Source organism: Cynocephalus volans, chromosome 12 (assembly GCF_027409185.1).
Source record: "Cynocephalus volans isolate mCynVol1 chromosome 12, mCynVol1.pri, whole genome shotgun sequence".
In the NCBI taxonomy this organism is placed as follows: Eukaryota; Metazoa; Chordata; class Mammalia; order Dermoptera; family Cynocephalidae; genus Cynocephalus; species Cynocephalus volans.
In genome coordinates, this window is record NC_084471.1 from 3,321,901 (window position 1) to 3,328,180 (window position 6,280).

A 6,280-nucleotide genomic window follows, 5' to 3' on the forward strand; every position below is an offset into this window, starting at 1 on the left:
TTGCTTAGGGCCTCTCACGTGTTGGCAATCAGATGCTGGCTGAGCTCTAGTCACAAAGGTACGAGTGGGACTGTAGGATCCACTTTCAAGGGCTCATCCACATGGGTTAGGGTTGGCTGGGGGCCTCATTTGCTCTCCACATGGAATGTCCTGTGGGGCTGCCTGACAGTCCTCATGGCACCTTGGCTAACTTCCCTCAGAGGTAGCAATCCAAGACCCAAATGGAAGCTGAAATGACCTTCATGACCTGGTCATTTTCTCTGAATCCCGTGGGTTGAACAGCTCCGACTCACTGTGGGAAGACACTACATGACTCACTGTGGGAAGACACTACATAAGCAATAAACACTGAGAGGCATGGAACACTGGGGCTTTTCTTGGGAGCCGGCTATTTGCCTGACAGCTCCCAACAATTAATATCCTCCCCATGGACAATTGTGAAAATGCCCATCACTACATAACTGGTGCCCCAATTCCAACAGCATTTTCCTTCTTGCCCTTTAAGCCATCACCATTGGGCCTCTCCTAGCAGGCTTTTCAAAGATGTCCCAACTTCTATGCATGGACAGGCACCAAAGCAACTGCCACATTTTTAGGTTTTATTGACATTGCACCCCACTTCTGATACCAAAATCCATCCCAGTTACCATGGCTTTGCAAAGTAGCACCCCAAATTTAGTGACTTGAAATAACATTTATTTTGTTCCCAAATCTGCAATCTGGACCAAGCTAAGAAGGTAGAAAAAGCTAAACTGCTAATTATCTCTAAATTCTGCAATAAATAAAATTCTGAAAATACTATTCAGCAAAGGCCCAGCTTATTGCAATAGCCACTCAAAGGTCCATCTGCAGGAACACTTGTTCCCCAAACTCCTGTCCACACAGCAGCCAGAGCAATTCATCATAAAATGATGTCACTCTGCTACTCAGAAACTCCCAAGTTCCTGCCTCACTCAAGCCCCCTCCCAGTCCCATCATGATCCTGGCTCCACGCAGCCCCCTCCTACACTGCCTTCCACCACCCTTCACCACCCTCCACTGACCTCCTGGTGCCTCTGACTGAAGCACCAGCCCAAAGAGCATTCTGTCCTCTGACTGGGAAAGTCTTTGTGTGGCTCTCCCTCATAGCCAGCAGGTCCCTCCCTGTTTGTGGGCAAACTTATCAGAGGGCCCTTCCCTGTCCACAACTGTCACCGTCAATCCTCATTCCCCTACTTTATTTTTAGTGTTAAGACTTTATCCTCTGTAACAAATAATGTGTTAGTGCCTGTCTTCTCAGACTAGAATATAAGTTCCATGATAGCAGAGAACATATCTTATTTCCTATAGTATTCCCTGTCATTATACCAATGCTAGGTCTCAGAAAGTATAGCTAAGAAAGAAGGAAGGGAGGAAGGGGGGAAGGGAGGAGGAAGAAAGGATTTTCCATAGTTTAATTACCTTCTCTAGATTAAAGAGTCCTGATATTGTAAATCTTAACCATGTGTCAGGCCAGACCGGCAGAGGGCCCTGTGATTGGACCCGTTGTTTTCCTACATTGTGCTTTCTCATGATTCTGTGGAGTGTCAGTGCCACTGAGCTTGTACTAGTCAGGGTTCTCCAGAGACACAGGACCAGTAGGATAGACATATAGAGATAGATACAGATTTGGATACAGATATAGGTATAGATACAGATAAATATATGATGCGAAATTTATTAGGGGAATTGGCTCTAGTGATTATGGAGGCTGAGAAGTCCCATGACAGACATTCTGCAAGCTGGGGACCCCGAGATGCCTGTAGTGTCTCAGGAGCAGAAAAGCTGATGGTATAATTCTCAGCCTGAGGCTAAGTGCCTGAGGACCCAGGAGGTCACTGGTGTTAAGTTTTGGAGTCCCAAGTCTGGACAGCCTGAAGTTCTGATGTCCAAGGGCAGAAGGAGAGTGTTCCAGTTCCAAGAAAGAGTGAAAGGAGATACTTTTCTCTTCTTTTTTGTTCTTTCCAATCCCCCAGCTGGTTGGGTGATGCCACCCACACTGAGGATGGGTCTTCCCCACTCAGTCCACCGACTCACACCCCAGTCTCCTCCGGAAAGAGCCTCATAGACACACCATAAATACCAGTTCTCTAGTTATTCCTTAATCGAGTCAAACTGACACTTAAAAGTAATTGTCACAGAGTTATGCTACTAATGGCCATCAAGGGTTCTTGTATTAATAATAAATATGTCTTAGAACTGGCTCATCTTTTCTGCTTCCCCATTTACTAACCCCTACCTACATCGAGGTGTACATAAGTGTCCCTGTCTCTACATAAATCCTTTCTTTTATTCTTTTCAGTACCGGCTAGTTGTGACCTTCCTAAGGCTGCCTCTGGGGCCCAGTCCCGACCCCAGACTGTGGCCTCAGCTGTAGTCTTTATGTCCTCTCCCTAACTATGTATATGTTTGGGATTTCCAAGTGTTTGGCATAGCATAACAAGATGTCTAATTAAACTCAGATTATTCCAGATTTGTGAATGAAAGAAGGCAAACGTCCAAGAAGCCAGATGGCATCAAACCAAGGACGTAAGGGGAAGGTTCGTAAACTCTGGACCACCTCCAGCCCCCTCCCCATTTTTACTGTGAGTGCTCAGGCTGTGGTGTGGGGCAGAGAGAGAACCAGAGGAAGGAGGAGACTTTGGAAACTGTCTCTTCTAGGGAACCTATAAAATCTCTGTGGAAGCCTCTCTGTGAGCTAATTTTGGTCCCAGGCAGCACCTTTGTCCTGTCATAACATTTCCAAAGATGCTGTTTATCAAATGAACTTTTTCTGATGTACATACATGTTCAACCACAGAACCACCTGCAGGGGATGGGAAAAGGATTGTCATGATTCCGAGATGGGAAATTTTGAGAAAAAGTCACGCATGCATTATTGTTATAACTGGTATATGGGGACACTTTTGAGAAAGCAACCCAGTTACCGATGCTGCCTTTGCAAGGATACTTCAAAAACTTTGTGGAAAAAATGGAATTAAAGGACAATTCTGCTTTTCTCCCTCCTGTCCACCCTGGCAGCTGCTCTTGGTGGGGGGCCATCCTGCACCTAAGGCAGGAGAATGGTGGCCACAAAGAAGATGAAAAAGTCGCTGGAGTCGATCAACTCTAGGCTCCAGCACATTATGAAAAGCAAAAGGTACAAGCTGGAGCAGGAGCAGGCTCTAAGGTGATCCTGCAAGGCATAGCAAGATTAATCATCCTCACCAACAACTGCCCAGCTTTGAGGAAATCTGAAATAGAGTACTACGCCGTGGCGGCTAAAACTGGAGTCCATCTGTGCAGCGGCAGTGACATTGAATTGGGCACAGCATGGGGAAAATGTAGAGTATTCACACTGGCTACCAGTGATCCAGGTGATTCTGATGTCAATAAAAACGTGCCAGAGCAGACCGGATGCAAAACGTTTCTTTAATAAAACTTGCCAGAGCTTGTTTAGAAAAAAAAAAAAGATAATAGAAAATTTTCCATAAGCTTTTTGAAGACCCCTATATAAGGGCATCGAAGAGGGACTTCTCCTGGTCATGGCAAGCATGAACACAGCCTAGCTCCTGAAGATCTTTCTAAAGTTATTGTTCCAATGAGCACTGGATCATACAATAATTTTCTTTCTGCTTTGGCTGCCAGGCAGCTCACAGCCAGATCCGCAAACCGTTAGCGACTGCTTGAGAGTCCCATGAACATACCTGGGAGCCGATGTAAACCCGGCTCTGTCACCACCCTGTGCCTATGTCCTCCATCCCCTGGTAGTACCAGGTCCTTGCAATGCCTAGGACTATGTGGGAGATAATCATTGGCTACTACATCTCGCTGCCTGAGTGGCTGTGGAGCATTGATTAGCCTCCCCGAGCTGTAGTTTTCTAACCTTAGAAATGGGGGTGATGGTATCACCTACCCCCCCCCTTTTTTGGAGACGAAGTGAGTTACTGTACGTAAAGTGCTTAGTACACGGCTGCAACATTACATGCTTGACATATCTGAGACATTGGTATTATGCATAAACCCATCAGATATCAGTTGAGAGACAAACCCTCATTGTCCTGGCAGTGAGTCCACGTTCCCCAGCCTTGGAGTAAAACCCTTGACTCTGAGCCTCTCTCTCTTGTACGACGTCCCCACCCCAGATGACTTGAGGCATTGCGATGCTGAATTGGCTGCTTGTTTGATCCCACACACTTCATCATACCTTTATCATGTTCGTATGCTGTGCATTGTATTTTATTTCTCTATTTAAAAAACTGTCGACATGAAATTAAAATGAATGAATCTTCCTGCAAGCAGCCTATTTTCCCAGCATTATGTTTGTGAGAATTGTACAGGTCGTTACATGGAATCCTAGTTCATTTGTTTTCTCTGCATTTTATTGTGTGAATTTACTACAGTTGCTTTTATCATTTTTCTTCTTGATGCATTTCTGCTGTTTGTGATGGTTTCTTATATCAAACTAAATCGAACCAATCCCGCATGGGTTTTATTATTATTATTATTACTTGCCTAAGGGTTGTGTTATATAACTATGAGTGAAATTACTGGGTTGCAGGACATATGAATCTCATATTTACCAGTTATTGATAAATTTAGCTCCAAGGTAGTTGTGAAAATTCATGCTTCTATCAGACATACCTGTCGTCCTTTACATCTTTACCAACCCTTGAGAGTGTGTGCCCTTTAAATTTTCCTGACAGGTGCAAAAGAATAATGTGCTGAGATGATAACATCTATTTCCCTATTAATGAATTTGGATATTTTTCATATGTTTATTCAATTCTGATTTCTTTTTCTCTGAACTACTTTTTCATGTCCTTTGACCATTTTTCGGCTTCAGTTCTTTTTTTTCATTGATCTGTGTTCTGGAGACTAGTCCTTAGTCAGTTACACACACTGCAAATATCTTCTTCTGAGCTGTGGCCTATCTTTTAGCTTTGTTTATAGTGCCTTTTTTAAAAGGAAGGTTTTGATTCTAATGCTCTGGAATGCATTTAAATTTTCCTTCATGATTTTTTCAGTTTGAGGCTAAGATAAAAATGCATTAGTCACCACAAAGTCATAAAGATATTTTTCTGTATTTTCTTCTACCATCTGAAGTTCTGTCTCTGTCTCTTGCCCAGCTCTCAATTATATGTGATGCATTTCTGGAGGCCACGCTTCCTCTTCTGTCCAAATCATCCATGAGTTAACCTACGTGGCCAACACCACACAGTCTCACTCAGGTCACCTTTGTAGTATATCACTGTACCTGGTGTATCAAAATTCTCCTGGATGTTCTGAGCCCTTTGCTATTCCATATAAAGTTAGAATCCACATGACATACACAAAGAAGACCCTGACTTGATTTTGATTAAACTTCCTTCAACTTTATGGATTAGTCTTGGGGGAAAAAATGTATTTACAACATTGGACCTGTCTGTCTATGCACATGTACATAACTATAGCTCTTTTCTAATGTCTTTAATAAAGATTTTTGTATTTTTCAATAGAGTCTCACACTTCTTTTGCTAAATTTATTCCTATAAAAACTATGTAGATTCTGTTGCTCTTGTAATTGGTATTTTTTGTTGTTTTCAGTACACAAAGATGCAATTGATTATTTTTGCCACTGCGCTTACACCTTACAATTTCTCATTAATTTTAATAATTTATCTGTAGGTTGGTTATCTCTATAACTCATAATAATTTTGTAAATAATGAGAGTTTTGTTCTTTCCTTCTTAAATTCTGTTAGCATTTATTTCCTTTGCCTTACTGTTTCTTCCCCTGGCATTTCTTCTTTGGCCTGCCTCACGGATTTTACCTATGATTTTACCTGCAATTTAATATTCAGCCAATGTGTCAAGGGAACTTCTATGAAGATTTCTGCAGCTTTTTCTCTGAGTAGCTCCCTCCCCCCCTGTACTCTGTCCTGCAAATTCCAGCCACCTGGCCTCAACTGACTCTACTCTGTCTTTTAACCTCAGAGTTCAGTTTAGGCATAAGTCCAGAGTGATATTAGGGTTAATCTGATTTGTTTCACTTTTTCATTTATTGCAATCCTGTGCTGCCTATTATCTATCTTAAAACAGTGCTTTTGTAATTTTTTTTTAGTTTTCCTTTTTTTTGTTTGGTTGTTATCATTGTTTGATTTTTATGGTGGGACGTCAAGTACTATAGCAATTAGTTCTTTGGAGGGTGGAAGGAGAAATTCTAGGCTATTTATATTTAATTTAATTATCAATACGGTTGGGTTTAAGTCCCTTGTGTTGCTATTTGATTTATATTCATTCTAT

General features: G+C 42.2%; 1 pseudogene; it reads left to right on the forward strand.

Moving 5' to 3' along the window:
- The first annotated feature begins 3,080 nt into the window (after nt 1-3,080).
- Nucleotides 3,081-3,433, forward strand: LOC134361017 (large ribosomal subunit protein eL30-like; annotated as a pseudogene).
- Nucleotides 3,434-6,280: the final 2,847 nt, after the last annotated feature.